Raw genomic sequence first — 25,557 nt, forward strand, 5'->3', positions numbered from 1 at the left:
AACAGGAGAGATACAAGAAACAACAACTACATGGGAAAACAATGCTATCTATTAAGTTTGTTTCAGAGGGACAAAAGCCATCAGCCACAGTTTCAATAAGAAGCAACCTACAACAAAATGCTCAGTCATGGGAAATGAAGGTGGACCTGTGGGGAAGACTGCAATTCCCCCAGTACAATCAGACAACCCTGAAGCCAGATCTGGTAATGTAGAATTTACAGTACCATGGGAAGAGGGTTGTGAGCAGGCGTTTGAGAGAAAGAGTACCAAATATCAGGATCTCTTGTATGACTGCAGGGAGAAAGGATGGCAGGCATGGCTGTTCCCAGTCGAGGTTGGTTGTAGAGGATTCCCTGCCCAGTCAGAGTGGAGGATGCTCACAGCCATTGGAATAACAGGGAGGGAGAGAAAAACAGCAGCTCGCAGGATGGGGGAGGCAGCAAAGAGAGCCTTTTTGCTGGTGATGGAGCAGGACAGAGGAGCTTAGCTGGAAGCCAGGAGGAGGAGATGGGTAGTGATTTGGCCACCACTGCTGGCCCACCAATGGGAGGGTGTCGTGGTTCAGGGTTGAAACACCTGATGATCTTGGTTACCACCTGATGACATCAACTCCTCCTGAACAAGGCTACATTCACTAAAAGTGAATGTAGGACAAGTATCTTTGGATGTAATTTTAATTGACATAACATGTGAAATCTTAATCTAAATTAAATGTTTGTCTTTGTAAGTTTATATTGAATATTAATGTTCAACTGTTTCGAATTTAGGCTCATAGGGCCTGCTATTAGCCTTAAAAAGAATTGGGCCTGTTGATTACTTATTTTTTCCACATTAACCCCCCATCTGTTTATTTCTGTCTAAATACTTCTCTATCTAAAGTAAAAGGAAAATATCAGAGGTAGTAAACAGAATTACTCAAGTAAATTATAAATAAATCTCTGTAACAAGTCACTGTGACTGTCACATCATTTTCTTGTTTCCCATTGTTGTGACAGGTTAGGGGTCTCTATTTTGAAGGAACCAAACGACTACTTCCTGTCCCACCCCGTCTGAGTCGGGGTGTCTTGTCTAAGCAGCCAGAGCTCAGCGCCAGCGGAGAACCGCAGACCCGTCTGTCCTATCCGCGGGTGTGAAACGGTCTCGTGTCCAGAGGGAAGGCTAAATAACTTTTTGGACTCGAGCTCTGTTTCATACTTTTAAAATCATTTCCAGTTTCTGTCGCTTTTGTGTTGAGAAGCGCAACTGGAACTCATCCGATTCTCTCTGCGTGTCGGCGTGGATGCAAAGGCTCTGTGTCACACCATGGACGGCTGATTCACACACGTTACCGACCTAACAGGTAGGTTGAAGACTATCATTATTTTAACTAAAACACATATAGCGTCTCTAAGCTACTTTCCAAAATGTAAGACAAACTCTTAGAGTGACTTGAACTGAACACTCGCTGTGAGCTCCTCACCCCCCCACCTAGAAACTACCACCATGGGTTGGAGCTAACGGGGTGTGTGATGCGGTCAGCTTTCAGGTGTGTGCTGACTCCTCAGTACCGTTATTTCAGGTTTAATATAACAGAATTGAATGCGTCACGCACTACTTACCACTTTTCCCAGCACACGCTGTTTGTAACACGAGCTTTGGACCAGTGGGCTTTTGTCAGCTGAAGCAGGAATGCGTTTGAGCCAAATGTCAAATGCCTTGTTCACCTGCTAGCATTCTGCTGGCCGGACACAGCTGTCTGTTTGTGGCCTCGCTTGACAAACAGGCGTGGCCTGCCTGTCCAATTATCACAGAACTTTTGCTGATCAAGAAGAAGTACGGTTTTCTTCTAGGATTCCAGTCACTGGTGGGTGATGATAATTGGAACTTTCTAAAATTACAATCTCTGTCTAGACTTTCCAGATTTTTTAAAAAATTATTACAACTCGCTTCGAAGCGGTGATGTGTTGCGATTGTCAGTGTTTGTGCGTTCGTTCGTTCGTTCGTCCACTAAATATCTTCGCAACCGTTGCAGAGAGAAAGATGAAACAAAAAGCATATTGTATTACTCATGTGGCAAAGGGGATGAAAGTAAGATGATGACCTTGACCTTGAGAAAAGTAGTTCACGGTCAAATTTCAACTTTTGTACACTCAGGAACCGGATAGGATAGAAAGACGAGGGAAAAGGCCAGTGTGAGTAAGACACCATGCACTAGCTTTGATCTATGGTCTTACACTGGCCTTCTCCATATGCACTATTCTATGCTCTAGTCAGATGCTACTTTCAGGTTACCCTGAACTACCCTGAAAGTAGGTCAGGGTAAGTCGCGGGATGTTGGAGTCTCTGACTGCCTTGGTTCTAGTTTTCTCTTTGACTGTTGGTTCTGGAGCCAGAGGCTAGATGAGGCTTGGCTCTCTGAGTGGTGTTAATCAAAAGTTTATTAAATACGTTTTATCCCTAGCTTTGTGCAGAATGTCCCTGTCAACACAAACCTGTTTTTGAGTTTTTGATGACCAAAAGTCTATCCAATATTGTAATTTATGCTACTTTTTGTTAATGAAATCTGTTGATGTTTTAGTCTTGCCCCAGACATTGGATCATCAATATTTCAGCTAAGCAGGTTATTACTCTTTGTATTCATTAATTTTACATCTGAGTTTTTGAATAATTATTTAGTGAAAAACCAGGTGGAGGGATTCTGCAGCATAGCAGAAAGTGGATAATGTAAGTTTAACAAAAACATCCGAACAATGAATATGCTATGATTTGCATTTTTGTTTTAAACTATTCTTTGTTGGTGTCAGTGAGCCAGGCCTCTTACCTCTTTAAAGTTTGAGAGAAGTTTGAGAATAATTTGACCATGATGATTTTTGGAATTATTGGCTTGACCAGATAAAACTAAGCAGCATCTGTCCTGAAGGAAACCAGCTTGTAGATGGTTCCATAGGTCTTTCACCCCTATCTCAGGGCCACTGTGGGCCGTTAATGGTGTGACATCCATCTACACCCTGGTAATGCACCCAACCTTAATGGGCCTGAAATAACACCTCAAATAGCACAGAAAACAACATTCATTCATTTTCAAATGACCACCGCTACATCCGCCGCAGCGGGTCACGGGGAGCTGGAGCCTATCCCAGTGGCACAGGGCGTGAGGCGGGGGACACTCCGGGCATGACGCCAGTGCACCGCGGAGAAAACAACATTTTAGTCTTATTTTCACCAATGATTTGCATATTAATTTAGCGACACCTAGCATTTATTGATCATTGCCATTTTGTGGAAAAAAATGTTTTACAAATATTCATCATCATGGATTTAATTTTAAATGGCAAATAAGAGAAACTAATTTAGTTTTCCCGCTGTTGTATTTATCAAACAAAATGATGAACATATTCAGATTGGATCATTACGAAAGGTTAAACATATGACTTCCATGCCAGTTTTTCCAGTCTTATTGTAAAGCTGTTTAGTTTAAGGGGACATGCGTTCCTGTCTCACGATGCCAAACAACAGAGTGAATTCCAGTCCTCCTTTTGAACTTCTCCAACCACCCACGCAAACCTTAAACTCCTTAAACTTCCTTTTGTTTTAATAACATGGCAATTGTAATGCATTACTGCCATATTCTTTGGCGAGATCAACCAAACGCATCCCTTTTTCATGCTTTTCTATTATCTCTTGCTTTGTTTGTATGGACAAAAAAACCCCTCTTTTGTAAGTAGTACATTTTGTAAGTAGAGACATTTGTAAGTAGAGGTATCACTGTAGCTTCATCTGAGACTTGTGTGTGGAAAAGTTGGGATATTTTTTTTTGTTGCTTTTGCTCTGTGATCGAAAATCACATCACACAAGAACCCCAATAAAAGTGAGTCCTGTATTTTCCTTGACACTGTAGGTGTGTGTTAGTTTGTTTTTCTTCTGTTTCAGTTCACTATAGATGTGTAGCAAATTTTGTTAGTTTGTCAGCTAAATTTTTGCCCTCCATTTTTCTGCCTGAAAATGTGAATCGGTATTAGGTGGCATAAAGGAAGTTATGCTCCCATCCAGACCTCAACAATTCACACTCGCATAGAACATCAGATCGAAGGCCACTTCAGCTGCAGCTGGTCAGTGAAAAACAAGGAGCTGCAGCTGAAACGACCCTTTTCCAGATTGTTTTGTAATTAAGTTTGGAATACATGCAGTGCATCATGATTTTTGGATGTCAAATATCAGGTGCTCTGCAGGTTAAGTTCTATGGAGTGACATGTGGAAATGAGTGGGAACAGTGAAGGGAGAAGATTGTTAATGGCCATAAAATCAGACTTCAAGTGAGTCCTCTGCAGCAGGTTCAGGTGTCACATACTGTAGTTGGATGTTAAATATATTTTTAGCACTTCCTTCAGCTGGGTGGTGGCTTGTTTGGAAAATAAAAATGACTGGGAAGAGATTTGATGCCCTACTGACTTTCTGAAATGCTACTGGTCGACTGTGTTGGCGGGGGAGGGGGGGGTCTTCCACGGTGGCCGCAAGGGTCCCCTGAATCCCTGGCCAGATAAGGAAAATTAATGGCATTGCTGAAATTCTAACCTCAACCCATTTATTTTTGTCCAACAATACCACCTTAAGCTACTTCTTTATCATCTTTACAAGAACAGAGGGAATGGTTTATGGGTGGATGACCCTTGTTCAGAAATCTTCATATCTGCCTGGTTACGAGCCCTCAAAGGAATTTGGCTGAAGTGAATATTGGTAGCTAATAAATTCTTCTTTTCAATAGCAGCGAGTGTCTGTACTACTTCTTATGCTTCTGCTATTAACTGTATCAGGAGAGTAGAACTTTATTGATCCCTTAAGAAAGTTCTGTCGAAGAAATTAACTTATCTGTCTCACTACACACGATACAGTGACCACACAAAAGGTAGTGGGAGGTAGTGGGAGATTTTCACCAGCTTTTCAGTTGTGGTATGCCTCTTAACAAAAAGAGCATTGCTTACACCCTTCGCCTTACATCCATTTTTTTGTTTCTTGGTCAATGGCACAGGATTTTCCTCCGGAAAATGTGTCCCTTTTTCTGAATTTCACCTGATATAGACTAGACTTATCATTACCGAAACAGAAGTCCTCTCCACCGCAACTGACCTTCAGCTATTGCGATAGGAAAGAACTGTGTTGCGGAGGATGAAGACCATGAACGTTTTTAGCTCACAACAGAGAAGCCATGATGACTAAGTAAATTCTTAGTCATCATCTATAGGCATTAATATCTATTTTCATGAAAAAAAAAAAAAAAAAATTAAATAAAGAAAAAATGCTGTGTCTGTAATGATAACCACTACTGTTGTGTAAGCAGTCTGGTAGGAGAAAATGTAACTTTTAACATGAAAGGAAAAAAGCCATCTTGAAAGCACTGGTCCATGTGTTGTTGTTTTTGTTTTTTTTACAAAATATAACTTTATTTAAAGTTCTCTTGACATGTGTAAACATTCCTTCAAATAGATAGAGAGATAGATAGATACTTTATTAATCCCGGAGGAAATATGTTGCGGAGGATGAGAATGTGACTCACGGACACTTAATTTCTCCTCGATGTCTTCAACATTATTAAACACGAATATTTAATTATTGGTTTTTAGTCCCTTAAACACAGCTACACCATCCATAATTTTTTTTTCAGCTTATTTGTATTTTAAACTTTGAAAATAACTCCATGAAGCACATTCAAACAGACCTGGACAAATTGGGGTAATGAGAATTTTGGCAGAAAACACAATAAAATATAAATATAATTCATTTTTATCATGAAATCAGTTGTTGTTCCAGGTAGAGGTCATTATCAGCTTTATTATTATATTTTGTTGAGTGACTAACTTGCGTGTTTTATAACTGAAATGATGGCCGCCATGGTGATTCACTAATGTCATGAGAATGACCCTTCTAGTGTTTGCAGTGTTTATGGCTATTGTACATATCATCCCTCAGCTCTTGTGTGGACTCTCTTCTTCTTCTCCCCCAGAGAGGAGTTGAGCAGTTTAATGGCTCAGGGGATGAATGAGTTCTGAAGTCTGTTGGTCAATATCTCAACAAGCAACAATATCTCTAAATCTAACAGACAGAATGAGCTAAGTTTTATTGTAAAAAAAAGAAAAAGAAAACCCAAACAACAACATATGAGACACACAAAGAGGTCCTCATCAGACCAGATGCATGTCTTCATTCTCTGTTTTTGTTCATGATAGTTGACAACTCACGTCTGAAAGGATAATAGCAGCTCATAAGTCAAGGTAAGATCAATGCAGAGACCCAGGTACCCTGCTCTCCTCTTTTGGGAGAGGTGGGGGTCTCCCTCTGATCAAGGTTCAGTCTTGGTTGCTTCTGGCTTGGCTCTTTTATGCAGTTTTCATGGGTGGGAAGTCATTGGGGTTTTGTAGAGTAACTTGTTGTGGTATGCCTGCCAGTATATTTGCCCTTGCATCCTTCTGAGTCCAAAAATGTACTTTCCTGTAGCAAGGAGAAGAATGGCCCTTATACCAGTGGCCCCCAACCTTTTTTGAGCCACGGATCAGTTTCATCTACGACAATATTTTCACAGACCGGCCTTCATTTGCTCGATAATCGTTAAAAATGCCAGGACAGCTGTGGTCTAATAATAAATCATCCACAGTGGTTTTATGTAAAATGCAGACGTCAACAGACAATAAACAACCTTTTTTTCATAAAGTGATAGACAATATCTCTTTAAACGAAATAATTGTAAGAAATAATTATATTAAAGACTTGATTCAAGCAACTGCACTGATGAGGTTTATTTTGAAATATAGCGATATATAATCCGGAACACTGGCACAGTTGTGGGTGCTTAATTTAGGGGTAAAGGTTGATATCCTGTCACATGATCGAGACCTGTCAAGCGGGACAGGCGCATGCATTTGTCTGTGTGTCATTCCGCAGAGACTTCACTTTTCAAAATAATACATCTTTAGACTGGTAATCAATAAAAAGAAAGTCAAACTTTCTGTGCCGCCCAGTTCCTAATGTCCCGTACCCGGTACTGGGTCGCGACCCGGTGGTTGGGGACCACTGACGTAGTCGGATATAACAGAATTGTACAATTTTTCAAAATAAAACATCTTTTTAACTAAATAAAACGGAAATAATGTAAATTATTTTTTCTTTCTGTGCGGCCTGGTACCAAATGACCCACGGATCGGTACCGGGCTGCGGCCCGGGGTTTGGGAACCATCGCCTTAAACTGTGGGAAAAAAATAGATTTTCTAACTATATCTCAATGTAAATGTATTTATATATTAAATATTATGTTTTATTTATATTACATATGTATGTGTTATGTGTGTGTATATGCAGTACAGTATATACACATAAAACCAGGGCTTTGAACCGGTTCATGCAACAAAAACGAAAACCGGAAACATTTGGTATTTTGGCAGGAATGTAAACTATATACAGTATGTTTTAATGTTTCGGAACAGAATCGGAACAGGAAGTAACTGTAAACTGGTTAATACTGTTTTATTTTCGTTCTTGGAAAAAAAAAAAATTACCTCATGTTTCACTTCTTGTCATTCACTCGACACGGGTTGAAAACAGAGAGAAGCAGCTGCTATCAGCAGCAGTTTAGAAAAGGGCAGTCTCCCAGTCACTATTTATTAATTACAGGTAAACACTGCAGTGTGTCAATCTTAAAAATGTATGATTTAGACATTAACTCATTGGCCGTAGTCATTTTCAGTGCAGTGTGTCCCCGTACTGCCAGCGCTTTGTAGCAATATTGAGCTATGGGAGAACCACAATGAAGATCTTTTGTTCACCAATAAATGACATGGCGGAAATTATTCTTGTCTTATTTCATGTAGTGACTAAGTAGGAGGCATAAGTCTTAACTACAGTGATATAACGTGCATAAAGCAGAGGTGTAGTGCTGTGGTACTGTTTACTGTAGGGTAGGGATATATATATATATATATATATATATATATATATATATATATATATATATATATATATATATAGTTTATAGTATAGAAAATATTTGTTCTGATTGCCAATTTAAAAGTCCTTCAGTTACCGTAGTTTGCGCACCATTCGGCACATTGTATAAAGAGGCACAGTCTAAGTTACTGAGTTTATTTCTGTACTTTAACCGGATACATAGCGCACCCTGTTCAGTGCATGCTTGTTAACGGAAGCAAAATGGTGACTGTGGTTGAATTCTGTTGTGCTACGTATTTAAAATAAAATAAAAAATACACCGACATTTTTAAATATGCTTTAATTTCTTTATTTTTTTAAAAATCTTTGCTAAATCCTTCAAAGTTCTTATCTTCGGTCTGCATTGAATTCAGTGGTACCTCTACTTGACTTGTCTCTACTTACGAAATTTCTACTTAACGAAATTTCGACTTACGAAAGGTAAAAATACAGTATGGGCTGATACTTGCAGCTCCCACAGGTTCCTGAACGCAACATTCTCATAGCTGCTTTGCCATTGGCTATTATCTAGTATCTTCCTGGCATCCCATTGGCTAAGAGGGACCTCTGTCTGGAACTAGATCTGTGTTTATGCACCGTCCTCGTCATTCGGCCCTCGACCCGTGAGGTGTTATGATAGTTTTGCGCAAATATACTGTATTAAATTTTAGAGTATTCGCTATGGAGCCAAAGAAAGTGACTGAGAAAAGAGGAAAAGAAAATATGAAGAAAAGAGTTTTTTATCCATACAAACAATGCAAGAGATAATAGAAAAGCATGAAAAAGGGATGCGTTCGGTTGATCTCGCCAAAGAATATGGCCATAATGCATCTAAAATTGCCACGTTATTATAACAAAAGGAAGTTAAAGGAGTTTAAGGCGTCGCGTGGGTGGTTGGAGAAGTTCAAAAGGAAGACTGGAATTCACTCTGTTGTTCGACATGGTGAGACAGTAGCGAATGAACCAAAGAGGAGAAAAAACAATGAGGGTAGCAGCTAATAGGTAAATGACCATCATTTTTATTATTTGCTCTTTTCTTTGTTTTTTTACGTTATGTAAAAACTCATTTTTTTGTAATCATCTAATTGTAACATGTATTTGTTACATGTTTTGATGCATTTTTATGCTTTATAAAACATTTATGTTGGAATTTTTGTGGGCTTGGTACGGATTAGGGCATTTGCTTGGAAAAAGCGTCTCACCTTATGAAATTTTGTACTTAATTTCTTCCGGAACCAACTAGTTTCGTAAGTAGAGGTACCACTGTATTTATATTTATTATATTAACCGGTTCAGGAACGTCAGTTTATGGGTGGAACCAAAAACCGGAAACTTTATAATTTCATTTTTTGTTCGGAACGAACCGATTGGCAAAAAATTCTGGTTCAAAGCCATGTATAAAACACATTTATTATATATATATATATATATATATATAAGTTATTTACAATTAAAATATAAATATACATCAACACATCGTTAGAAAAACTATATATTCATTCATCGTCTACCGGTTTGTCCACTGTCGCGGGCCGTGGGGGAAAATATATATGTATATATTTAAACCTTTACTTAACCACGTAAATCACATGAGAGTTAATTATCTTTTACAGTAACGAATTGGGTATATCCCATAATCAAAGACAGCAGATCCACGCTCACCTTCATTGACAATTACGGTCAATTTAGAATCTTCAATTCACCTGTCTTTTGGTGGAGGAAGGAAGCTGGAGAACCCAAAGAGAACCCATACAGACACAGGGAGAACATGCAAATTCTTCACAGAAAGGCTCTTTGGATTTGAACTTCAGACCTTCTTGCTGTGAGGCTACCTCTCCATGTGTCACTGTGCTGCCCACGGTGTTTGTGTGTGTGTGTGTGTGTGTGTGTGTGTGTGTGTGTGTGTGTGTGTGTGTGTGTGTGTGTGTGTGTGTGTGTGTGTATACTGTACATTAATGTCTGTGTGTGTATCTATATATAATCACTCTGCTTACAGATTTTGTCACCAGGATGAGACGGCAGGGCTTTTGTCTGGCATAGTTTTTTGTACAGTGGGAAAAAGGCGAGATGTTGTCCATCGTAATACATGATGCTTTGACAGACTGTGTGACACTTGTGTGACTTCCCTTAATAAAGTTAATGGTGCTGAGTGGTGCAACAATCAGAGTCACATAAGGTGTGAACACATCTTGAAACACAAATATTATGATTTCAAAATGGGCAACATCTGAAAAACTCATGGATTCATGGTACTGTAGTTCTTGTTTTGATGCTAAAAGCAAGCATCCAATGTGTTACAGATTAATCGTCACTGATGTTATCCATTCTGAATTACTAAACTCCCTATGTTTGCACAGAAGAAGGCATGCCATACTAAACCCAGAGGGTGTGGTTGTGTATTGTCTTGAAGCAGCCCTCTGCTCTAGGACAGTTGTGTCACCACGCCAACAGACCTCAGCCTCATCCACAGGCCTGTTCATTTCCTCAGCTCCCCGGGGAGCCTCCGCCCAGCCTGCAGCTCAGCCTCAAGACAAGCCCTTAAACCCCCACCTGCCCTTTTCTATCTCTGTACCCCATGCCACATCCAAAATAGAATCAGGTTATACAGATGATTCTTTTGTGCAATCAAGGTAATTTATTGCTTGTATAAATGCTCTTATTAACATGGAAGCTGCAGTGCTTCATGTCATGTTTCCTAATAAGTGATGAGGTTAAGTAACATATTTTACAGTTAGGTCAGTGATATTGCTGTGGGAAGTGACACACTGTTGTACATAATAATCTTTTTTTAAATTTTTTATTCCCAATCATCCACTGGCATGTCAAACTTATGGAGCAGAATAAGCTTCCAGGTAGTAAAAAATTTTGACACGTGAAACTCAGATGTGTTACATCCCTAGTGGTCTTTAATTTTACTGGGATCAGATGTCAATTGTAAGGTGACAATTTTGTCCATTCTACCATACTCACACTTATTTGGCTCTTCTATGCATTGATTACCTGATGGTTACATGAGTGGGCCCAGTTGCTAGAAACATAAGCCCTGCATGTGAGCTGACCCCTGACAGTTGCCTTTGGACCATTAGAAATATGCCAGTCCTCAGACTTGCTCACATGTGGAGAATTCTTCATTCTAAAGAATGCCTCTGCTTGTCGCTGTGGGTTTTTGGGTGGGAGCTTTAGTTCTGATGGCACGGAAATTTAATCCTGAAAATGACAAACCCACATACCCAACTCCACCCAGGGTGGGGGTTGGAGTTTTCATTTTAACAGTGAGGGGATTCTTGCTGTGTTAATAGGGTAATAGAGTGGATGATTTAAGTCCTCTTGGCAGATTCAAGAAGAGTGGATTGATTGAGAATTGGTCTAGGATTGATTGTGCAAACAATGCTAGCTAGCTAAAAATAGGTATTTCAGTCAAACCAGAGTTGAAGAATGTTGGTACAGTCTAGGCAGCTTGCAGTCCGTCACATTTAAATGAACCACATTTTACGAAGAGTTCAACCAGGCAATTATGCTAGTTTTAGTTTGGTGCTAGTTTTATTTAGTATTAATAAAGTAGAGTTAATCTAAATTAAGAATAATGACAGTCCATCCATCCATCCATCCATCCATCCACTTCCGCTTATCAGGGGTCGGGTCGCGGGGGCAGCAGCTTAAGCAAGGAAGCCCAGACTTCCCTCTCCCTAGCCACTTTGTTCAGCTCCTCCGGGAGAATCCCAAGGTGTTCCCAGGCCAGTCGGGAGACATAGTCTCTCCAGCGTGTCCTGGGTCGACCCCGGGGCCTCCTCCCGGTAATAATGACAGTATTTATTTGAAATACATAAAGTACATATATTGTTTGAATTGTATAATGATCAGGTTACCTATAAAAAATAAATAGTATATATTTGTTTGGATTACATGTTATTTATTCTTATGTATTAAACAAAATTAATCAAAATGCATAAATTTTATGTAATTATTTCACATACAGTATACAGAATTATAAGGCATAAGAATGACCAGATCACTTTGTTGATTCAACAGATTTATTAACAATAAACATTAACATAGAAAAATAAATAATAAACAATTTCAATAAACATTAAACATAACATCATCTTAAATATCAGAAAACAAAAAAGTTCAAACCTTTACAGACGGGTATTTCCCTGAAGAACCTCTCAAGAACTACTATTTGAACACAATGTCCTGTCTGATTTAAAAAGCAAACAAACAAAAAACAAAAACCACAAAAAAATAAATTAAAAAAACGGGTACGGACTGTGAAAGTGCTTTATTACCAATCCAATTCACTAGAGTATTTTTAGTTTCAGTACCTGTACTTTTGGTGAAAGTTTCCTTGAATCCGGGTCCATCAGGATTTTCTGGTACACCTCGAATGTACGCTTCAGGCTTTTTGGATAGCTCAAGTTGAGTTTGCAGATCATTCCATAAAGCATCACGCATGCATGGCTGACACTCTGGACCTTATGCATTCCTTCCAGCACAACACCGACATCAGTAAAGCGTCCATCACCTAGATCATAAGGACGCCCTCTGCCCAAACTGTGTAGATGCCCATGGTCTTCTCTGCAATGTCTGCCTCAGCCTCTCTGGATTCAATGTCCTTGAATATAAAGAGAACGGAACAATGGACTGTGTGTCTCTAATCTTTACTACCAGAATCCAAGCAGCTTATCCTTAGGCCAACTGTGTTAATTTGAAGACATTTCTTGACACTGTGTATATGTTCTCGCGAGAATGCGAAGGATGCAAGTTCAAGGTAACAATGACCTCAAGACCCTTCATCACCTCGTAAAATCCTGGGAAAAATAAAAAGTCATGAGAATGCATTTTGTGTTCTTGTTAACATTAAATTATACACAGCCTGCTCTCAAATTGCATTTTTCTATCAAGGTGACAACAACAATTAAAAATCTGACAATTATCTTTTCATCATCTAGTTCTCACAGGTTCATGGGTTGATTCTTTCCTGAGAATAAGACTGAGGGACTTTGTAATGAATCCTTTGACCTGCCATAAAATATGCAGTTAACAAAACAGCAACAAAAAATACATACAGATATAGATCCAGGAACCCCCCCCCCCCACACTCAAGAGATTCAAGAGTAAAATACTTCTCGGAGATCAGAATGCTCAAACATAGTGCTAGTTCAAATGGGACAACCCCCTCAAACAAATTGTGCACTATATCTGGGGGATAGCCTATGCTGACATGAAAATGGTTCAGATACTCAGTTGAAGGACAAGCTGGCTTCACTCCAAAGCAACTTGTTTCAGTGTCCTGTGTAGTCTTTAGATGTGCTTCACATATTTATTTTGTTCTAAGAGAAAAAGCATCTGAGTAAACATCAAATATAATGCCCAGAAAAGCTCTCTTTGAAGCCAGCCAAAGCGTGGGCACCCAAATTGTCAGCAACAACATTGTTCACTATTTCTCTGACAGAAACCCCAAGCTTTGAAACATAGACCCCATGCTCTTCTAATGCAAGAAGATCATGTAATAGTGGCTCAAATATTTTTCTATAACCATATGTCTTCATATCATTACTCTTGCACAAAAGTTCTAAATAAATAGAGGTGAGTGCTGAGTGAGAGCCTGGTCCCACATTATTAAGAATCCAGCATACGCTACACAACTTGTGCTTCTTCCGTGATGTGCCCAAAGGATTACACAATTCGAAGTCATCAATGTATAAAGTTAAACAAATTTTTAACTCATCACCTGACAGGAAAAAAAAAATGTTCGAAGTATACACTATCTCTTATGGAGCAATACTGCTGGTTTTCAAGCTGGTCTGTGTTACTACCGTGTGTTCTGTGGCTATCAATAACTTTATTCAACACTTCAGGTCAAGTACCTGCTGCAAAGATTGCAGTAGTAAGATATATTGAAAGGACCTGCTTGTTTTTTGATCAAGAACAAACTCTATTGGCTCAACAACCTTAAAAACTTCTTTATAGTACGCTTTTCTCTTGTAAGATGTTTCAAGGGGGCCACCTTTACCCAAAGTATTTGTCAAAGGATTGCATTTACACAATGAATAAGCTAATTCCTTAAAAACCAAGCTATCAAAATTCATGTTTTTGCTTTTGAAAAAATATGAAATGCTGCTACAAGTTATTGACACAAACACAGTACTCAGCAGGTAGTGGAGCTCATCAACCTTCATCTATTGCTTTAGACGGAACATACATTTTTTTTCCAACTTCAATAGAACTTTGGAAAGGTCCTTTGACCAATATCAGTACCTACCTCTGCGTTTGATAGACTTTAGTCTATGCCTGGCCTGTGGGCCCCTCTTCTGCTTAACTAGATTGAATGCTGACTTTAACTAGCATTCACCCAGTTTTAAAATCTTTTAGACTCTGGATTATGTTTATGATTTTTATGTGAGTTAAAAGTCCTATATATGTTTGACTGAAATGTAAATCCCTCAAACATACAAGTCACATTTTCATACTGCCTATTGTGTTGATTAATATGACTGAAGTATGTGTTCTCTGTGGAAAGTTCTTTACACCCACATGTCTGACATGAGAACGTAGTGGACTGAGCACCTGCTGTTTCTAATTTGCTGTGTGTTTGATATGTGTGACTCAAAAGTTTCTTCCAGCCTGTGAATGTGCAAGGACAGTCTACATATACACTGTATACATGGATATTGTTCTGTTAGACTATTATGGAAATGTCTCAGCCTAAAATGTTTTAATATCTCATACCTGGTAGATAAACTGTTACACACTTTGCAAAGGCCACATTTACACAGTACCTGTGAATGGAGACAACAGCAAATCATTTAGGTTATTTTCAAAATTAGCTGCCTTTCAACTTGAGTTTGTTGTTAGGCTTTAACGGCTTTCATGATTTTACAAAAAAGGCACTCAAATAGTTATCTCCTATTTCCACCTGAAAAACCTGCACTTCCAACCTTGAGACCAGATATTGTTGGCCTAGTGAGAATTTTGTGTTGTAAATCAAATAATTTCTTCATTTAACATGCTTACTCTAAACATTTCAGCTTGATAGTGTAAAACATTTGACGTCACATGAACTGTAAAGTTAACTGTGCTACATTTTGATGTGTACAGCTTTAACTTATACTTACAAATTCTGTGTTGCTACATGAAGTTGAGAACACAGGATATGAGGAGAATAAGAGAAAGAGCTAAGTATCTGACAAAAAAGAATATAAGTGATAATAAAATCAGCATTTAACATTAAGTTCAGAAATCCATGCTAGTATTTAAAATAGTTCTGTCAGGCGATTAAAAAAAATAATTAATTACAGGATTTGTAAGTAATTAATCTAATTAATCACATTTTAATCTCATATCTAGTAAAGGCCTCCAAATAAAGAATTTAATTATAGGACATTACAAATTGTAGTGCATGACTAATCAATAGAATGCACCAAGAAGAGAAGATTTGAAATCCACATTTTTATTGGTTAAGTGTGCTTTATAAATTAAATTCAAAAGAAAAAAGGCCAAGCACATCAGCAGACCAATTAGGCCAGGTGCATTTCTCAAAAATGCAATACGAATACAGCTAAATAAAATAGGCACATAAGCAGCCACTCAATCAAAATTAATACTAAAGCTGACTCGATTCAGCAATTCAAAATGAATAGTATAACATGCCTCTAAATAAGGCAACATCCATAGCAAGATGCCAACAGGCTTTTCCTTTAAAAGGGTAACCTTACGTTCAACTCTGTGTCCTTGACATGTTTTGCATTTAAATGATAAGTTAGGCTGGAGCTGCTTCGGTGATATGAAAATTCTCTTACAAAAGGTACAATTATTATTATTATTATTATTAATAATAATAATAATAATAATAATAATGGATTAGAATTATATAGCGCTTTTCTGGACACTCAAAGACGCTTTACATCGGATCAATTATTCATTCACTCCTCATTCATACTTGGTGATGGTAAGCTATGTGTGTAGCCACAGCTGCCCTGGGGCAGACTGACGGAGACGTCTACAGCGCAGATTGGCAGCGTAGAATCACTGCGTTTTTGTTGATAGTCCCATCTTTGTTCTTTTTATAAATAAACTTTCCGCTCAAGGGTCCGAGTGGGCTTGCCTCGCTCTCCTGTGGTCGCGTCCATCTCTGTTGTCAGTCACCCTGCTTTTGACTAGTGGCGCAGCCTAATGGTCTCTCAATGGGCCAAACTTAAAATGCTTGCCCAATGACTTGCCACTCGCGATTAATTGCGTTAATTTTTATTGTGCGTTAATTTGCAGCGTAATTAATTAATATAATTAACGCATTAAAGTGACAGCCCTAATTTAAATATAGTACTCTATAATGCAGTCACCCAGCTAAACACCATATTAGAGTCCAGAATCTTGACTCAATTCGATTCTTGGTCAGTTCTGAAGTTTCATTGATTGCAGCTGAATAGCACAGTTTGCTATGTGAAAATCATTACATCGTTGACCTACACAATTTTTTTCCTACAGAACACAACCTTTACAGAAAATCTCTAGATTGATTCAATTCAATGGACTGTAATGAATCCATGCTTCCATGTTTACACACAAAGAGTATTACACTCCGGACAGTGAGCTGGAAGAATTATGTTATAGCCAACGGACAAAATGATGCACTGCAAAAGGTAGCATGACCAGCGACGTGAAGCGCACATAACAAAAAAAAAACAAAAAACGGTGTAAAGGTTCTTAAGCGTCGACAAAACGCATGTATATATGACTGAGCTCGCGAAGCACATTAGCTCTCCCTAGCCCCCCAAAAAGTTAGAGAACTCACAGAAATGTCATATTTTGCATTATTTTTAGAAAAAAAAGCCTAAAACGTACAACTTTTTTGGACTTGCGAAAATCCCCGAACAATAACGAAAGAAAACAAACTTTTTCTCTTGCCGCGCGCATGCTGACGGAAATAGCCGAAGTGACCTGAACACTCTCGATCATTAAATATGCACTTGGGTCATGACCTTGTCTCGTCCAATGAAAAAAAAAGGATTCTATTTTTAAAAGCTAAACCCACAAATTGGTGTACGACAAGGCGTGGATGATCGATCAAAAGAAATTGAGTGTTTTATAGTAGATTTTATGTTAAAATTCGAATCGAACAACAAATGGTGAATGCTGAGAGGGGATAGGAGTGGTGACAGACTGATCAGAGGGTAAATGAAAGATATTATCAATACTTTTTTGTAGTCTTAGACTTTTGATGCCTATGACCGGCAGGAATAACCAGCGATGCATGTAAATGTATATTCACCTCGCTTGCTATAATAGCAAGTAAAACTTACAAGTAAACATTGAGTAAAATTTTGTATGACTGTCTTCACAAAGTGAATGCAAGTTTTCAATTGTTGAATCTCACATTTATACCTCCATAAAGTAGGATAGAACTAAAGATAGTTAAGCTTGAACTGTTGACTTTAGTGTATTTTTGTAAGTAAACTGAACAGAAGATTTTCCCCTCGGAATGCACCAGAATGCAGGAAATCAACCACATTTTCTAAAAGATTTCCCACGCTGCGCCGCTGTCTTGGACACAGAATGTGGCTTTTTGTGGCTTACTCAGTTCTTTTACACTGAGCCACAGAGGCTTAGTCATACTACCTCCGAGTGCAACCTCATTATCATAAACTATAAAACTGCTCAAGTTATGTATTGCAGCCAATAGCTATTTACCAAAAAATATACAAGCAAAAATACAGATAAATGAATCCAACGACCAACTGAGAGAAAACACAGCATTTTTACAGAAGAAAGTGACAACTACACCAAAAACATTTTCATTATCTTTCACTGGTGTCAAACTCTGGAACAAACTGAACAACGAAGTTAGGAGTCTAGGAACTCTATCTGCCTTTAAAAAAGCTTTTAAAAACTTTACTTTGCTGGGTGTGTGGCTGGGAAACTACATAAGACACTGTCACATACAGAAGACTCTGTGCCATATCATAACAGGAAGTCTGCTTACCAAGATGGAGCTGTTGAGCTGGTCACTTAATGCCATTGACAGAATTTTTTCCACCAGACCAGCCTGATCTGGTGATTGCCAATGCCCAGATGGGACTTTTATGGCCGGCTACATGCTGGACAGCTGGGACACGTTCAGAACTATGTGTCTGGCCTCATTGAATGTGGAAGATGTCGAAGATGTGTATATCTTTGCCTCCATGGCAATTGAGATCAAAGCACTGGGGTTTGGAGTTTTGCTGCATCATATGCTGAGAAAAATGGCAATACAACACACCAAAGTAAAAGAGGATTCCGCCCAAGCTGTGGAAGTAACGGCCAGAATGCATGCTGCAAGCAAGGAGGCCATGGCTCTGATATTGAGTGATGCCATGGCCAGGATGAGTGACCGGCAGGATGATGCCATTGCTCAGTTCAAGGAAGACATTACTCAGAAGCTGGGGAGATTGAGAAAACGTATTGAGGCGATGGCCAGGAACCGTGATGCTGACACTAGTGACTGTGAGTGGGAGCAGGCACAGAATATCATCTCAGCTACAGAAAGCAAGAATTGACACCCAGAAACATCATTCGGAATGGACTACAGGAAGATCATCAACAAAACTGTACTCATTTCAAGAACTGACAAAGATATGTGCAAAGATGCACATCTATTGGACTGAATGGATGATTCAAAACAACAATGTACCAAAATAAAATAATTTAAATGTGACATGCAAGGTATGAATTTGGTTGCCAATGTGTTGCAATGAGAGAGATGTTGTTGATTCAGGGGACGAGAATTTTACAAGCCAATGGCTTCTACCCGTCAACCCTATTTTCCTTTTGGATTTTGTTGTAGATGTTACAACACTGATGAAACTGAAGTCTGCTGTAATAACATGTCTGAAAAGAAAAAAAATAAACTGAATAAACTGAATAAATAAATAAATTCTGAGGTAATTGATTTTCCATATTTGTATGGAAGAGCAAGGAACAAATGAGTAACATCATATTTTATTTTGTAAAACATAAAAGTTATTAATGCTTTGTTTAGAGGTTATAATTTAATCATAAGAATAACACAGAGAACCACACAATGTGAAGCAAATGCATGGATGGCACCCTGAAAAAGAATCCAAAAGAAAGTTTAAGATTCCATATCAGTCTAAAATTATTTATATCTCTTTAAAATGTATATACGTTGCACATTAATAACTTTACAACTGTTATTCTATGATTAATATTCATGAAGTAGTCTTTTTCCTGCAAAAATGATATGAGAGGTTTTGTGCTTTTATTAAATACAGTGGTACCTCTACTTATGAATGTCTTTACATACGAAATTTTCTACTTACGAAATACCTCAGCAGGAAAATATTGCCTCTAGTTACGAAAGAAATCTTGAGTTACGAAAGGTAAAAATACAGTTTGGGCTGTCCCAAAGGTTCCTGAACGCAACATTTACAGCTGCTCTGCCATTGGCTATTACCTAGCATCCTGGTATCCCATTGGCTAAGAGGGACCTATGTGTGTTGCTAGATAGGTGTCTATGCAGCGTTCTCGTCATTCGACCCTCGACCCATGACGTGTTGTGATAGTTTTATGCAAATATATTAACTTTGAGTATGGACCCCAAGAAAGTGACTGAGAAAAGAGGAAAAGAAAAGATGAAGAAAAGAGTTTTTTTGTCCATACAAACAAAGCAAAAGATAATACAAAGCGTGAAAAAGGGATGCATTTGGTTAATCTCGCCAAAGACTGTGGCTGTAATGCATCTACAATCGCCATGTTATTAAAACAAGTTTAAGGAGTTTAAGGCATAGTGTTGGTGATTGGAGAAGTTCAGAAGGAGGACTGGAATTCACTCTGTTGTTCAGCATCGTGAGGCAAGTAGCACATGAACCAAAGAGGGCAAAAAACAATGAGGACAGCAGTTTAAAGGTAAATGACCATCGTTTTTATTCTTTATTCTTTGTTTTTTTTACATAATGCACAACTCTCATTTATTGTGTAATAATCTAATTGCATGTTTTGGGGGGCTTGGAACAGATTAGGGCATTTGCATGGAAAATGCGTCTCTACTTACGAAATTTTCTACTCACGAAATTTCTTCCAGAACCAATTAATTTCGTAAGTAGAGGTACCACTGTATCTCAATTTTTTTGCCATAGATTCATCAGAGCCCCTCAAAGGCATGGACTGGTCTTATACAGCATATTTCAACTCAGTGAATGTTTGAGGTCTTGTTGAAGTGTGCTTGGAATCAGATGTTCAGTGGCAGTACACTGACATTTATATCCTAAATAATACAATAACAAAAGGACTACAGCTGTTCGTCATTACAGCAGTGCCACACTGTCAGAAACAACGAGGACATGGTTTCCATCACGTCAAGGATTCATGGAAGGACTGATAATGAATGGGAACAAATCGTGCTGTAAAAGTTCTTTGGAACAGAGACACAGTAGCAGAAGTGGGAGAACTTTAATAAAAACACCAGACTATTGCAAAAATATGTCAGTTTAGTCATCAAAGAATGACAAACATCTCAGTAACTTTGTTGATTTTGGTTACAGATTTTGTGTAGTCGAAAAATGTTGATACATTCAGATTGATTTTTACTGTGATTTGTGGACAAACTGTTTCCTTGTTTAGAAGAATTCGTTCATATGACGCGTGCATGATTATACAAAGAATAGCTTCTAATTCAAAGAAAACTGGCAAATGTGTCATCATAAAAGGGAAATTCAAGTCTGTAAAAAATGGTCACACTTAGATTTGGGTACAATGGTGGTGAATACAAAGCCACAGCCAGTTACTTCAGCAAACAACTAGAATCACTGATCTGGTTCTATCCCTAACGTGTTTTTTTTTCTCTCAGGCTGCATTCAGACTGCTTGCATATCGGATACTAATTACATTTGCTTCCATATTTGCTTTTTAGGGCTGATTACCCACACTGTTTTTATTAAGTGTTCATATGTGACCTTGGTGTGTTCAGACTGGGCCACATTATCGGCCAACCTGACAGGTTGCCATAGCAACAACGTTGGGGCGGAGACGTTGTTCAGTGCGTGTAATGTGTGAAGTCATGTAATTGCGACAGTGGCAACAACAAAAAACGACGAACATGAAGTTTTTTTACCTTATGCATTGGCGCTATCACTGTCTGGTAGAGGTGGAGAAAATCACCCACACGCCAGATATTGTCAACTTCTTCTTCCATTTTTACCACTCCGTATATGAGATCGGTGTGTTTGGAGTTTTTCTGACTGAGAACACATTTGATATAAAACTAGCTCCCGAATGTGGTTTTAATCCGTCCCGCAAAAGTCGGGTATGGTATGTGACTCTTCAGACTACAGAAGAGACATCCAATATCAATCTGGATGGGCTAAAAATTGGATTTTGGTGACCAGTCTGAACAAGCCCTTGGAGTCAAACTTTTAGCACTTTGAGCGTATTTAGTGAAACCTTCATTGTTTTTATTAATTTGCTTAATTGTTTTCAGATCAATTGTTATAGCTGAATAGTGCATTAAAGCTGTGCTTCTCAATTATTTTGTCGCCCCCCTCCTTGCAAGATGAGAACAATTCACACCTGCCCATATCCTCCGTGACTATGAATAATTTCAATTGTCTATAAAATTGTTATAAATACACCTTGGCATAATATATTGTTATTAACATTAAAAAAAGAAAAAAAAAGAAATATAGTTCAATTTATTACCAATAATAATTTTATTAAAATGATGTTTTAATCTATAACAGGAAATATCTTAAGTACATCAATTGCCTGAAATAAAAGAAAAATCTTAAACTGTTAAGATTTTTGACCAACTTTTGCGCCATTTGATAAAAATTAAATTATAGAAATAAATAACAAATTCAGATTCGGTTCAGCAACACTGAGGAGCACAATATATAAAACACTTAACCTAAAAAACAAAAATAAATAAAACAATTTGTGCTGATTTTTTTCTTTTTTTTTAATCAAAATGAAGTCAGGATTAAAGGTTATAATGTGCATGTTTAGGCTGTGGACAGCTGTTCAAAGCAAGGTTTGAAGCATGATGCTGAACTCTCAGCTCCTGCTTAATGTTTCATCTCATCTGTTGTGTTTTTTTTTCTCAGCAGTTTGGTACGCCACCTTATGTAGCATTCCACCTGAAGTAGCATTCACAAAGCGGGATGATTGTTGGGAAATGCTGAAAAAACTCCTGTGGCTTATCAGCGTGATTGGGGTGAAATATCTTTCAGTGATGTCCTAATTCATTACGCTTCATGCTGTCCACTGCCAGCTTTATTAGACACAGTAAACAGACAGGTCTGTAGTCACAGTGAAGACCAGCGCTATAGACGCTTCGTCATATTTCCTTGTCTCAGCTTTTGGGTGACTTGCTTTTCTCTCATTATCTTCGTCTTGCCCCCTCTTTCTCATCATCCCTGTTAAAAAAAATTCATGTTGTCTCTTGAGGGTTAATTTATAGCACTTCATATCGCCTAACCCTACACCATAGAGCTACTACTCCCTGCGCACACCTGATAATGACAGTGGCACTGCTAACTACTGTAGTGGATGTACAATTTCACTTAATACTAGTACGGCAAAAAAAAGAGCATGTTCTCCAGAGTCACATGTGGTCCTCCTGGCATTAAACCAGATGTAAACATGAAGAACTTTCTTGAAGTCCAGTGGATTGACTTAAACAGCTTTGGACAGGTGTAAACATGGTTCATTTTTGATCAGAGCTCTTTTTATGAATAGATCTACATTTTAGCAAGGGGCATCTGTGCTTTTTGTTTTCATTAAAGTTGGCTTCAGACAGGCAAACATAAACAGATCTTTTCTTTTTTTTTTCTTTCGTCATCTATGACTTTAAAATAATGAAATGACATTAATTTTGCCGTAGCTTAACCTAACCCGAATCTGCAACTGCACAAAATGCCACAGCTTCAAAAAATTAACTGAAGCTAGAACATTATCATTGAGATAGAGAAGTGTTAGATTGTGTCTGGACAGTCATCAATACATTCTGGTGACTGGAAAATTTTCTGTTTAAAACAAAATGTTGGTATTCTGCTTTCCTGCTGATGTTATTTTACATTTTCTAAATAACATAGAAAGTATATTATTGATTGAAAAAAAAAAAAAGTCTTCCATTCTTCAAATGATGACTTGAGCCCAAGCTCCAGGCCTATCTGCTGTTGTGCTTGACGAAAAAATGGCTCATCAAACATTAACATTGATAAATAAATACAGTATAATAGCTTCTAGTAGATTATTGAAATGTAATAGATTCGAATAGAATGGTTTTGGCCACCAATGGTTTACCTTCATTAAAGGATGGTCTTGGTCCTGTCATTTGAAATTTTACCTGAAAATGATGGGAACCATAAAAAATAACTGGTTTATGTTTGAAAATTTAAACTCTTTAAGTGTAGCTCGAAACTACTGAAAATGAAAGAATCAGTGCTGTCAAAGAGGACCAGTTTATGTTGTTTGGCCCTGCCTTTCACCCTCCTGCTGAAGAGGGTTGGGTGAGCTGTTTATCAGATTTAATGCTTTCAAGATTTATTTTACAGATGGTAGCAACTCACTGTGCATCACAGTCCAGGTGAGATCCCACCCCTGTTTTGTTCTGGGCCTTATGCCTCCCACCAGGTTCAGCCCACCATCCTAAAACCATGCTTATTATTGTAATATTGTGATTTCACATGAAAGCAGGTGGATTGTGTGTATGTGTGTGTGTGTGTGTGTGTGTGTGTGTGTGCGTGTGTGCGTGCGTGCGTGCGTGTGCGTGCGTGTGTGCGTGCGTGAGTGTGCGCGCACGCGTGGGACAAGACATCTCATTACTTGAACAGTAGTTAGATGAAGCATGTTTGTCCAGCTGCGGAATCCCTACTAGTCTCCCTCTCCCTCTTTTGCTGACTGTCTCTCTTTTCTCCTGCTCTGTCTGTCTCTCTCTCTCTCTCTCTCTCTCTTTAGAATCGATTTTAAATATTTCGGAGCTATGAATGATTTAGATACTTTTACAAATTTATGGTGTGTCAAAGGTGACTCATGTTCCGTGTTAAGTGAGGACCTTGTGTTCAGTCAGTGTTTGGTTTAATTCACATATATTTTGCTTATACATTTCATATAATGTGTTTTTTAAGTGTGTTTCTGTTTGCGTGCATTTTTTTGGGGGGGTTTGTGTCAACATGACTATCTTGTAATAGCCTTTATGAATAAAAGTGATTTTAATAATCAAAACAAATCAAATCTCTCGGTCTCTCATTTTCTTCCCCTCAACTTTCTTTCTCTCTCTCTCTCTCTCTCTCTCTCTCTCTCTCTCTCTCTCTCTCTCTCTCTCTCCTCTCTCTCTCTATCTCCCTCTCAGTCTCTGTCTCTCTTTTCTGCCTCTGTGTCTCTCTCTTTCTGTCTCTCTCACTTTTATGAACCTATTGTTTGTCAAAGCTGTCTTATGTCACGTGTGAGTGAGGAACTTGTGTTCGGTGGTAGGTTTAATTCACCTATATTTTGCTGATGTTCCTACATTTCATATAATTTCTTTTTGAAATGCGAGTTCCTATTCAAGATTGAATATCTTGTATTTTGATTTTATAAATAAATGTAATTTTAAAAATCAAATCAAAATACGTCTTTCTGTCTGCCTTTTTTTTAAAAGCAGCAAGAGGCAGAGCCCGCTACGTGGCCAACTGCTATGGTTGCCGCAGAGCCCGTGGTTGCAGCTAGTTACGCGGGTGACCTCCGGTGCTGCGTCCCCAGCTCTGAGGTCACGACCTTGTGGGTTTCAGACTCCATTCCCCGCCGGGTCGCTTGCTGCTGACCCGGAGCCACAGAATAACACGAAGGATACAGGTGACAGCGCAAAGGTTAAACAGAGGGACGCCGCAATCCTTCAGGTGGCTTCCATTACTGCTGTCCTGATGTATCACGCTGAACGCGGGTAACAGTACAAAGTATGGACGGAGTGGTTTGTTGAAGGCTGAGGGGGCCGGAGAGACAGCCGCCAGGATGATTTAACAGTTGCCAGCCGCTAATCCGGATCCACAGAATAACATGGATAACAGCACAAATGATGGACAGAGTGATTTGATGAAGGCTGAGGGGGCCAAAGAGACAGCCGCCAGAATGGTAGAGTCTCAGGATGGTAGAGTCTGGAGGAGGAGGAGGCTGATATTGTGATAGACAAGGAATTATTAAAGATAGCTCTTAAAAGAAAACACACTAACGCAAGAAGGAATAAAGCGAAAAAAAATTGCTAAAGAAACACCTGAGACACCTACTGATACAATTTGCTCTGAGAACGAAAACGACAACAGTCTGAAATAGGCCGTAACAGAAAAATATGATTCGCAAAAGATTAAAAAAAAAAATCCTGCAAGACAAAATTTCTTTCTTGATCTCAACATGCTTCTGGTCAGCATCAGCTTTTGTTTGAATAATCCAGAAGGAAGTGACTGCCAGTCTTTACGGTCAAAGAGGTTTATAGATTGAGGTTGTTTTTTTGAATTTTGTCTGCTTTTTTTTAAAAAAGATGTGTTTTTGTTTTAGTTACATAAATGTTAAACGGTTAGGTGTGTTCTTAGTTCAGGAAACACACAGTACTATTGAAAATCCTTCCATTGTTTTGTTTTTGAG

The 25,557-nt window shown here is 38.5% G+C and overlaps 1 protein-coding gene across 1 annotated transcript in view; it reads left to right on the plus strand.

The window, feature by feature from the left end:
• The first annotated feature begins 1,108 nt into the window (after positions 1–1,108).
• plxnb1a (plexin b1a) overlaps positions 1,109–25,557 on the plus strand; it is a 101,558-nt gene continuing 77,109 nt past the window's right edge. Inside the window, exon 1 of the mRNA XM_068337209.1 lies at positions 1,109–1,339. The gene's annotated coding sequence lies outside the window, so the exon portion shown is untranslated. The remainder of the gene's footprint in view (positions 1,340–25,557) is intronic.

This window comes from Antennarius striatus, chromosome 2 (genome assembly GCF_040054535.1).
Source record: "Antennarius striatus isolate MH-2024 chromosome 2, ASM4005453v1, whole genome shotgun sequence".
NCBI lineage: Eukaryota > Metazoa > Chordata > Actinopteri > Lophiiformes > Antennariidae > Antennarius > Antennarius striatus.